Below are 11,803 nucleotides of genomic sequence, written 5' to 3'. Positions count from 1 at the left end.
GATGGCAGCAGTGGAGGTTCCCAGGAGGAGGCCTGTGGGAATGACAAGGGCAGGGTCACGGCGATCTGTTCCGGGCACACTGGTCACAGTCTGGGATTCTGTCTCTGGCCTTGGGACACAGCCAAGACAACAAGCACAGGATCCTGGGAGACTGGACAGACTGCCACATGTGCCCACTGCTGCCCTACATCAAGGCTGGTCGTGCATGCTGAGCACTGGGTGCGAGCTGATGTCCTGTTTCCTCCCACTTCCTTACTCCCCTTTGCCCATCTGATAGGAAGAGGAGCGAGGGGGAGGAGCCTCAACAGGATGAAGCTGACCAGTGGCCAGCTGGGTGGGCGTGGCTGACGCTGGACCAACAGATGGCGGGAAGGAAAGACCGGCCCCTCACCTGCCCTGTGCACCTGCTCTGGGAGGCTTCCAGATGTGGCACTGCTCCAAAAACTTCTACGAACTTGTACTACACCCCCCCATACACCAGACCTTTAAACTCAGAGGAAAAGATCTTCAACACAAGAAGGAAAACCCAAGAAATTCGGACCCAGAACAGAAAAGAAATGTGGACATTTAAAAGGGATCCAAGAATCACGTCTGCCCAGTGCTGTCCAGCTCACCGGGCAGCTCTGTGTAAGCGACTTCATCTCTTCCCAGCTAACTTTTCAAGCACAATGCCCTTTTGTAACTGGGGTTCCAAAACATATTAAGAATTGGTTTCTGACTTGTGAGGAGGCTGTCACCATGGAAACTGCAGAGACTCTTTTATCTCGTTGGTGTTGACACACAACCTGTCCAGAACCTCGTGTTCAGAGTTTCCAAAATTTCCCAAGTCAGGACTCTGCAATCCCTTTCTTCACACCTGGAATTCAGGAACTCTGTAAGTCGCCTCCCCGGTGACACATTTTAACTGCACTGTGGGGCCAGTAATGACACTCCTCTGTCAGCCAAGGAGCTTTACAAGAAAAACAGCTTTTAAGGGTTTAACGCCTGTTTTCAACCTCATGGCCATGCCCTACCAAATTTCATCATTTCTGAGAAAACAGCCCCAAATCGTATTTCTTAAAGATGAAAATGTTCACTCCACCCCATTACTATGCATTTCAAGTCCAATACTGGGTTAATCTGTATCAATCATATCTCATGCATTCTGCAGAAATCAATTTAAAAAAACCAAGAACATCACAGACAAGTTTTCAATCAAAGCAATTACAGTACCTAGGAGTCAGACTGGGAAACTGACCATCATTCCAACGTCAAAAATGATGTTCTCCAACGGGCCAGTCCACTGATGGACTCTTCAGTCACTGGATTATTGTCTGCAGGAACAACATGACTTCGTGATTTTGGAGGAAGCTGCCATTCCCCAGCAGGTTTCAGATATTAGGCTTAGGCACACGTGGCATTTTCTACAGGATGACCCACCGGTCACCAGAGGGTACCACTGGGTTATCATTTTAAATGATATATTTCAGTAACCAATCAGGTTATTACGTGAGCAGAGCAGTCATAGTAAAACTGGAATACAGTTTAGTCACAGTGCTGAAAGTAATTATTCTGGAGTTCTCAAAAAGAACATGAGTAACACTCAGATCTCACACATTGTTAGGGGAACATACTTGGCAGCCAGCAGTCAGCCCAAGCGTCTTACTAATCTGTGAAAAAACTTCTCTCAAATCAGTGGCTGCCTTTGTAAATAAAACAGAAGACAAGGCATCCTTTAAGCGGATGCAACTACACTGACCGCACACACAGACACCGGTAAAATTCCAGTAATGAAGGTGTGACCTTCTAATCTTTAATCCAGAGAAGACTATCCCTAGCTTTTTCAATTCTAGTAAAATATAGATCTGAAAGCACAATCTGTTTTAATACGCAAAGGCTTAGACAAACCGTGTATGCAAATACTGGATCAGATCAGTAGCCTACAAAGGTTTCATGAAAAAACCAGCCTCAGAATAGGTCAGGCACACAGGAAATTAAGAACTTAAAAAAAAAAACAAACTTACAAATGAAAAAATTAAGAACGTGTGCCAGAGACACGTACACAACAAAAACACTTACCGAATAAAACCTAAATGCTTGAGAAAAGAGAATCTCAGCTAACTAAATGATTCACCGTACCCACAATGAACATGCAGACCACGGATGGTACAAATCGATAGCACCCACGGTACAGAGCTGGCTGAGCCGGAATGTGCCACGGGAAGGACAGTATATCCTGAAAGAAGGGGCCGCCTGAGCTCTGGGTGGGTCTGCTTCCGAGGTCACGGGCACTGACTGTGAACTTCAGACTCCCAGTGGGCTGGGCCAAGGCAGGAGCAGGAAAGGGATGCTTGTCTCAGCAGGAAAGACCCCAGGGCTGGGGGCGAGGGCACAGGGCCTCTGCAGCTTCTCAGCATCTGACACCGAGGACTCCCCTGGAAAGGCACCAAGGACTCCCCCAAGGGCTCCAAGTCCCAGCGCCCCACACAATCCCTAGACAGTCCGCAGGTCCTCGCTCTGCCTCGGTCTTGGGCCCTCGAGCGCCAAAGCTGTGTCCGCCACCGACTGCGCACCAGGCCTACCCTCCAGTCACAGCCCCAGCCCGGGTCAGGGATCAGCCCAAGCGCACGTGTGGCACGCGGACCCTGAGCCCCAGGGCGGTCGGGCGGGCGAGGCGTCCAGCTCCCGATCCTTATACGGCCACCAGGCACGGGGACCCTGGCAGTGAGGTGGGAAACCCTCGGGGACCTGAGTCACCACATCCCGGGAAGCCAGCCATGACCGTGAGCGGGGTCAGAGCTGACCGCACGCACACCAGCTGCCGCGCACTCGGCCGACCAGCATTGCAAACGCTGAGCCCGCCTCTGCTCCTCCGGTGACAAAGGTTCACAAAGAGCCCGGGACTCAGACCCCAATCACGGTGCCCACAGGAAACACGCAGGATCAGAAGTCGTGAGAAAGGCTCCTTGCAGAATACCAAACGCACCCAAAATCACCCCAAACATAACTAACGCCAGCCCATCCAAAAAGGCCACGATATTCTTTCACGTTGAAGCGGCTCTTTCGACTTAAAAACTTTGCAGGATTACAAGAAGTTCATGTTAAAAACACTGTTGGTTAATCCATGGCTACTATTACTAGTCGTTGCCACGGTTACGGACACGTGGCGACTAGACAACTGGGTGAGCATCCCCGCTGCCCCAGGGCTCAGCCCCTCCCAGGAACACACCATACCTCTCCTGGGAGTTCACCGCGACGGAGGATGGACCTAACCGACCCCTCCCGGTGGGGCTGCCGGCCACTGCGCAGTCAAGATCATCGCGGGGCGCCAGGACGAACACCTGGGCCCTGCCCACCGAGAGCACAGTTCCAGGAGAGGGACGTGCCCACCGTGTGAGGCACGAGGCCGACGCCACACAACTGCAGAGACGCAATTCCAGGAACACAGTGGGTCAGGGTTGGAAGTGAGAGTCCGGGCGGGAGGGACTTCCGGCCTCCAATGTGCTCGCCGGGGAAACGGGATGCTCGGGCCCCCAGAGGGTGAGTGGGGAGCTCTGGGCAGGACATTCGGGGTGCAGAGAAGGTGCGGCGGGGGAGACGGGGAGGCAGGTCAGGGCCACGGCTGTGGTCCCAGGAAACCAGTGTCACGAGCGGGAACTCCAGGGCTTGCAATGACAGCATCAAAGGGCTGAGCAGATCAGCCAGCCACCTGGGCACTTTCAACCAACGGTAGGAAGAAGGGGTGCCGTCAGGTGTGCCCCATCCCAGGTCCAGACAAACATTATGATCACGCTTCTGACCACAAACACAGGCGGGGGCGTCAGTGCTGCTTGGAACGACATGTCTACAACAGCGGGGACAAGGCACCGTCTCAGGGGTGACACCCCGGCTCAGCAGGTGTGAACCTCACTTCCAAAGCCCAGGGTCATCCCCCTGGCAGAGCTGACCGGGACACACCCTCACTGATCAGCACTTGATGGCTCAGAAGCAAAATCAGTTCAACCCACCTCTTCACATGGAAGGCCACATCTCAGGGGACTGGGGTGAGAGACCCAAATGCCTTTGTTTCTACTCACCACTGATGGGTCACATCTACCAAGAGGGCTCTCATGCTTCACACGAGAGGTCACAAGCTCCTGTCTGAACTAGAGGAGACCAAGCTCCTCTTCCTGACACGTGAACCACTGGGAAAGATCGGAAAATCGCAGCCAGCATCACCCATACCGCAGACTGGGGAAAACGAAGTCCAGCGGGGCAACAGGACAGAAATAACAGGATTTAGGATGTGAAGCAGAGACAGAAAAGACTGAAAAGCAGGCACATCAAATAAGACTCTGTAAACACAGTGCAGGCATTTTTCCTGGACTCCAGGAACATCGTGAATTTTGCCTTCAGACAGCACCCGCTCGATATTTACCGCAGGCAGGCAGCCTCCTGGTGACAGGGTGAAGCCGGCACCCCACGCCTCCAAGCACGGGCTTCCACAGAGCTCGGCAGGGCTACCTCCATCTCCGTCGCCTCCAGGGTGGGTGGGAGTGGAGACTGGGGATCTGGAGCCCTGGATGGGGCCTGAGCCGTCCTGGGACCCCACGCTTCTGCCCCTCAAGTGACCAGCCAGGACACACACCCTCTCCTAGGCTGGGAGACGGACCCTGATTCTGGTTCTAACTCTTGTACCAACAAGAGCCGTGTGGACAGGATGTCCAGGCCATGCCGGGCACCTAACAGGGACACGGTGGCAACAGCCCTGCTGGTGGCGATCCCAGCCCCCATAGGGCCACCCAGGAAGCCAGACACCCAGGGGTTGAGGACTGAAGACACACAGCTACTTCGTGCGAAAGGAGAACCGTAACCTAGGCGACCCCCGCTCACGTGCCTCCCACCACCATGCTGTCCTCGGGCAAGATACACCTGGAGGCTCTGGGCAAATTATAGTGATTCCCCCTATGCCTTGGTTTCCTCTCTGTTAAAATGGGGGGGGGGGGGGCAGCCCCTTCCCAGCTCTAAAATTCTATGATTCTATTTTGTGTGAAAGAGAGAGAGGGAGACAGAGAGACAACGAATCAAGTGTTGGAACTTTGCTAACAAACAAAAGGGTCTGCACGGTGTCTGCTTAACGACGCTGAGGACCGTGCACCCCACGTGTGTGTCTCAGAAAATCCAGGATATAATCTCCAGAGTCTGACTTACAGACCATTCCCAGCTCTAAAATTCTATGATTCTATCTTGTGTGAAAGAGAGAGATGGAGACAGAGAGACAACGAATCAAGTGTTGGAACTTTGCTAACAAACAAAAGGGTCTGCACGGTGTCTGCTTAACGACGCTGAGGACCGTGCACCCCACGTGTGTGTCTCAGAAAATCCAGGATATAATCTCCAGAGTCTGACGCGTTTCACAGCATAATAAGTTCCTTCTGGAAGGTCGGGGATGCAGCGCTGTGTTCCAGCAAATTTGAACGTGCACGCCAGGCACAGACGACCAATGTCTGAAGAACCAGAATGTAATAAGCACACCTCTAAGGCCCTGTTCTCATCATAACGCACTCTCCCTGTGATAATTCGGAGGCATATCAGGGGACCACAGGGCCCGTGAATAATTACCGTCGTCTCCGTGCGCATGCCGACGGAAGCGCTTCCGGTTGCTACGATGCTGACTGAACCACAGGGCGTTCTGCTGTCGGCGGTCAAGTGCATCTGAATATTTTTCGTAAAGAATTCACTGCACTTTCCTACCGAATAAGAATTTAATAGGAGGATTTTCAAGTCTCACTTGATTCCCAACTAAGTCAATTCCTCGATGTTCAGGACAGGAGAAAACACTAAGGGTGGTGTCACCCTCACATCTGGCTGAAAGGCATCCGTCTGCCGTTTACGGTCCCTCTTCTGTAATCTGGAATCAACCAGCTCTTCCTCGATCTCCACCTCTGCTGTCCGGATTCTCCTTGTCACCGGTCCCCACCCTGGTGCTGTGCTCCAGCCTCTGGCTGGCACATGGCAGAGAGCGTCCCAAGCTCTGTGGCCTGGCACCTGCGCCAGCATCACCACGGCCGGGGCACTTCCAGAGTGGCCGACCAGCCTGCGTATGGACATTTATTAGGTATCGCTCAAGATGCCTGTGTGATGAGGAAGCTGGGCCCGGCGAGCTGGACTGAACCGTGTCCGAGGAGAGCTGACCGCCTGATTTCACTTGTACCAATTCCGAAGGCTCCTATTCAGTGGGGGGCCCCGGTACCACGTAGGACTGACACCGCTCAGGATCACAGGGTTTGTAATTGTACAGGGTTGTCCCCAGATGTGCCTGCTGCTTTCCCCCAGTTACACGGATTCTATTTCCCGTCCTCTCACTTTATTCATGTTCTCTCCTCCTTGGTCTCCTACTCCTCATTCTTTGTGGTGTCATTTTTAGCCTCTTGGGCGGGGGGTGGGCAGGAGGCACGGATGAAGCCCTGTGTTAAGATAAAAGTCCTTCCCCATCACTGAGCATCGGAGATGGGAACCAGGCGGGGCTGCAAACAGGTCCCAGCTTCCCTGCTCAGAACCTGCTCGCCCTGTACCAGAAGGACGGTGGGGAGAATCCGTCCCCTTGGAGCTCCTGCTTGATCGCAAAGTAAACGCTACGATAAGCAACAATAAAAGCCTCCCGTCCCAGCAGGCCCGGCCGCCACTGCAAACACCCCTCCCAGGCCCACCTCACACTCCACACTGACCTTTGTCCCTTGATTCCCCCTAAACCCTGCTTCAATGGGAGGACGTGTAGCAACATTTCCTCCCTAAGCTGTTCTGATGACCGTCCATGGTCTATCAAAAAAAATAATACTAAGATTGGCTGGTTAACCTTTTGGAGAGCTGCATGACCACAGCCTGACCCGTCTGACCCGCCGCGCACAAACGTGGACAGTCGGTCAGTCTCAAAGCACGTGCTCAACTAACACGTTATAATCAAAACACTGTGGCTCGTCTTGCAACGACGACAGAAAGAAGATGAGCTCTAACATCCGAGACTTGGGCCTGGTGGCAGCAGGTGGAGGGACATGAGAAAGTGGAGGCTTTCTGAAATAAATCCACGTCTTCCTTCTAATTATCTTTTCTTCCCTTGACTATATTTTTAAATTATGAAAATGCTCTCCTTACTTCTTCCAACTACACGCAACACTATGGCACTTGCTCTAAGAACTTTTTATTCTATTAGGTTGAGCCATAGGGTTTGTCAGTCAAAAACAATAAAATAGGGCTTCCCTGGTGGCACAGTGGTTGAGAGTCCGCCTGCCGATGCAGGGTGCGTGCCCCAGTCTGGGAAGATCCCACATGCCGCGGAGCGGCTGGGCCTGTGAGCCATGGCCGCTGAGCCTGCGCGTCCGGAGCCTGTGCTCCGCAACGGGAGAGGCCACAGCAGTGAGAGGCCCACATACCAAAAAAAAAAAAAAATCAAATATTGCAATTTCAAAACTTGGGGTTTTACTATCAATTAAGTTACAATCAGTATCCAAAGAGAGAGAGAGAGGGCGGGCTCAACAGACAATACACTTGATGCGATAGAAGTTAGAATAACAAAAAATAGTCAAAACCAAGGATATACTGTACAACACAGGGAAACAGAGCCATTATTCTGTAACAACTTTAAATGAAGTATAATCTATAAAAACACTGAATCACTATGTCGTACACCTAAAACTAATATAACATTGTAAAGCAATTATACTTCAATTAAAAAAATACCCGGGGCTTCCCTGGTGGCGCAGTGGTTGAGAGTCCGCCTGCCGACGCAGGGGACGCGGGTTTGTGCCCCGGTCCGGGAAGATCCCACATGCCGCGGAGCGGCTGGGCCCGTGAGCCATGGCCGCTGAGCCTGCGTGTCCGGAGCCTGTGCTCCGCAACGGGAGAGGCCACAACAGTGAGAGGCCCGCGTACCGCAAAACAAACAAAAACAAACAAACAAACAAAAAAAATACCCGGGGTAGTCACCTAACTTTTAGCCGAAACAGCATATATGCAGAAAAACAGTAGGAATGGGTTCTGCGTCAAGGCAAGGCCCCCAGCACCAGGCAGGGCTTCTCCCAAGGGCACCACGTCTTGTAGTACAGGGACTTGATGCACAGAGTCCTCTGAGACACAGTCAGCAGGCTCCTACCACTCCTAAGTCATCCGAACGCTTTCTAAGCAGAATTGCACTTCGGCCCGTTGACCTGTCTTCAGTAATAAATTCTGAGCACCATGACCCTGCTTTGTGTTTGAAAATGTTAATTTTTCTAAATTTCAACTAAGTGCCCTTTCACTGCTCCTCTTAATTAAAAGGATTAATTTTTGTGAACTCCAAAAGGGTCCTTTCTATCAGTGCCACGTCACTTTCTCAATAAAGATTGAAATCTAGCTCCGTAACACATTGTAAATTATTGAATTTTATTCACAACTTTGCTCTTAGACTATTTTAAGTCTGTAGTGAGGGCTGCTGGGAGCCAGTCTTATGTGGAAATAAAGGTAATGGGACGATCGGAGCTTTCCAAAGGAGTAGAGGCAACACTCGACAAAGAATATTTCATGAAAAAAGCAAGTTTCTTTCAATTAATCTGATAATGCAAATTGTCTCTAGATCCAGGAGCGGCATTCAAATCCACCCCTGGATGTCAAAAAATCTGTGGGGAAAATTATGGCACAATGGGGATTTACTGGAAGGGGCACAAAGATCTGAACTCTAATGTCAACTTCGTTACTACAAGTAGCGGGATTCATTCCTCTGAGAATTAGTATGATCTTCTGTCCCTCAATTTCTACATGTTTCCTCTAATCATTTTAACCGGTCATCCCACCAAGGTTCTGAGAATTTATTAGAGTCGTGTCACTGTTTAAAGATCTAAGTCATCTTTTAGTGACAAGAAAGGCAAGTATTTTCCAAAGCTGAATGCATTTTTTAACGAGAGCAAGGCTCACTGCAGATCAAAACAGAGGATTCAACATACCCACTTGCTCTTGCAAAGTAGCTGCTTCCAAGGCCTTGCCAATCCCTGCTAACGAGACTGCTCTGTGAGTGTTAAATCCGTATGACACATCTCTCTCCTTACGGGGCAGCCATGAAGCAGCGATTTAATGCCAGCTAGAGCACTAAAGGCCTGCCACGATATAAAGTTTGTGGTTTTAGGAGGAAAGCTACCGTCCTTTGGGGCTACAAAAAGTGACCCGTGCAGACCTACAATGTTCTTCAACATTTTATGCCACTGTCGTGCCATAAATTTCTTTTTCTAGTCTCTCAATAAGCTACAATATTCTGTTGTCAACTCGTTACACCCACACCATATATAATCTTGTTATGGAATCACCTGAGATATCACATTTCTCAAAAAGTTGATTAATACACAGAAAAAAGATATAATCTCATTAAAAAGTAAATGATAATCTCTAAAATTTAATGAACCTGAGAAGGAACAGAAAGAGTAAATGCCAACTTACAGTGAACGTAATTTGATCTTTCCCACGTAGTGACATTAGAAGCACTGCTGAATTAGCTTATTACTAATCATTTAACTGCCATCATAATAGATGCGGGCAAGGACAGCTTTTCCAAATATTAAATATATTTGTCCTCAAAGCAGGAAAACAATCATTGGCAGCTTTAATATTTCATCCAATGTGCTCCAAAAAGTAGCCATAGTACAACTGGAATGTGACCAGTAAAATCCATAGTTGTCAACATTTTTTAAAAGGAAAAACAAAAATGAATCTTCAAAAATGCCACCCGGGGGGGGTCACAATTGGGTTCCCCACATCTTACGTGACAAGCTGCTAGAAGAACCCAAAAAAGCTCACAGAACTAGCACCACATTTTCAGAGAACAGTATATTCTACTGCTCCTTTCCCACAGGTTAACGACTAAGAAACAAAATGCAAGATACGAGCCCCAGCTCGCCGCAACTAGAGAAAGCCCATGAGCAGCAACGAAGACCCAACGCAGCCAAAAATAAATAAATTAATTTCAAAAAAGGGTGGCGCAGTGGTTAAGAATCCACCTGCCAATGCAGGGGACACAGATTCAAGCCCTGATCCAGGAAGATCCACATGCCACAGAGCGACTAAGCCCGTGCGCCACAGCTACTGAGCCTGTGCTCCAGAGCCCGCGAGCCACAACTACTGAGCCTGCGCTCTAGAGCCCGTGCGCCACAGCTACTGAGCCTGCGCTCTAGAGCCCGTGCGCCACAGCTACTGAGCCTGCGCTCTAGAGCCCATGAGCCACAGCTAGAGAAAGCCCGTGAGCAGCAACGAAGACCCAACGTAGCCAAAAATAAATTAAATAATTACTTTTAAAAACGTGTTATTTTCATTTACCTACATACACACATGGGCAGGTTCAGCATAGACTGACTGCCCTCACAGGAGCAAAGAAACAACTTTTTTCTACACTTTTACTGACTCCACATATACTTAAGTGTATCAGATGCTCACACAAAACGTTGTATAGACCTATAATAATTAAACTCTGTTCAGGACAACTGGCTAAATCTTTAATAAGGGAAAGATGACATATGTTTGTGGGTTTTTTTAAGACATGCACAGGGGCAGTCTTCCTCACTACAGAATATAAAAAGCCCAGCTGAAGCACTTGGATTGCTACAGCCTCTGACCTTTCAGTAAAAGCAACATCCATTAACCAATTTTCAGGGAGAAGAGAAAAACGTTCCTGGCTACGCAGAGAAAGTTACAGGTCTGTAACTGAAACATCACCTTACACTTAAAAGAATTACCCAAAACAAAAAATTATGAAGAAAATATCAAAATGTTTAAAAATTTCTTTTAAAAAATAGGAAAATGATGAAAATAAAGTTGGCCAAGCATCTTTAAATATTTACATAGCTGCAGGTTGGAAAGTAATCTGGTTCCAATTAGCCTTCTCTAAACCCATAGGGTTACTTGAATCTGAGGAGATTAATTATAACTGCACACAATCCGAAGTTCCTCTTCCACTCGGCTATCTGGTGCAAGGAGAGGGGCAAGGAAAGCATGCGTGCCCAGCTGACGGCGAGAAGAGAAGGGCACATCTTGGAGGGGGTCCATCACCTGTTCTTTGCTCAGAAATGTCTGATGCCCCAGAGAGACCATCACCCACATAGCCAAAGGTGCGAATTTATGCAAACACTATGGGCAGTCATCAAACGGGAGCCTCAAGTGGAACTGACACTGGGCGCAGACTTCCTGAGTACAAGTCTACCAGAGCCTGGGACGCCTGGGAAAAGGCACCAAGCACAGGGTTATCTGGCTGTAGGGCCACTTAAGTAGGAGGCTACCTGAGCACCAAGACTATGTGGGCCTGGGAAACCAGGGAGCCGGGTCACCTGGCGGCAGGGCTAATTGAGCCCAGATTCCCTGACCGTGAGATCCTGGGCAAGGGTTAGCTGGACCTGGGTCACCCGGGGACAGGGCTACCTGAGCCTCAACTACCTGGGCGTGGCTGATGGGCGAACCAGGACTACCTGGCCTGGGCCACCGGGCAGCGGTCTACTGGGCCTGGACTTCCCCGGCTCAGGGCCATCGGGCACAGAGCTCCCTGAGCCTGGACCACCTGAGCGTGAGCTACCCGGGCAAGGGCTTCCTGGGCCTGGGCCACCTAGCTATGGGGCGACCCAGACACAGGGCTACCTGAGCCCAAGCCAGCTGGATGTGGGATACCAGGGCAAAGGCGACCCAGGCACAGGGCTACCGGGACCGGGACCGCCCGAGCCCACCTTACCCGCGCCTGGACCACCCAGGCGCACGCGCTCACCTGGTGCAGGGTGGGCCGCCCCCTCCTCTCCGCTCTCGTAGGTGGCCTCGTCGGCCAGGCCGGAGCCCGGGGAGCCAG

The 11,803-nt window shown here is 50.4% G+C and overlaps 1 protein-coding gene across 1 annotated transcript in view; it reads right to left on the bottom strand.

The window, feature by feature from the left end:
- Window positions 1–11,795, bottom strand: part of LOC112406112 (zinc finger protein 516-like) — a 66,127-nt gene extending 54,332 nt beyond the window's left edge. The window contains exon 1 of the mRNA XM_024754803.1: window positions 11,726–11,795. The gene's annotated coding sequence lies outside the window, so the exon portion shown is untranslated. The remainder of the gene's footprint in view (window positions 1–11,725) is intronic.
- Between the last annotated feature and the right edge of the window lie 8 nt (window positions 11,796–11,803).

Source organism: Neophocaena asiaeorientalis, unplaced genomic scaffold (genome assembly GCF_003031525.2).
Source record: "Neophocaena asiaeorientalis asiaeorientalis breed wild unplaced genomic scaffold, Neophocaena_asiaeorientalis_V1.1 scaffold124, whole genome shotgun sequence".
Lineage (NCBI taxonomy): Eukaryota > Metazoa > Chordata > Mammalia > Artiodactyla > Phocoenidae > Neophocaena > Neophocaena asiaeorientalis.
The sequence above is the reverse complement of the archived record's forward strand: the minus strand, read 5'-3'. Positions and strand labels throughout refer to the sequence as shown.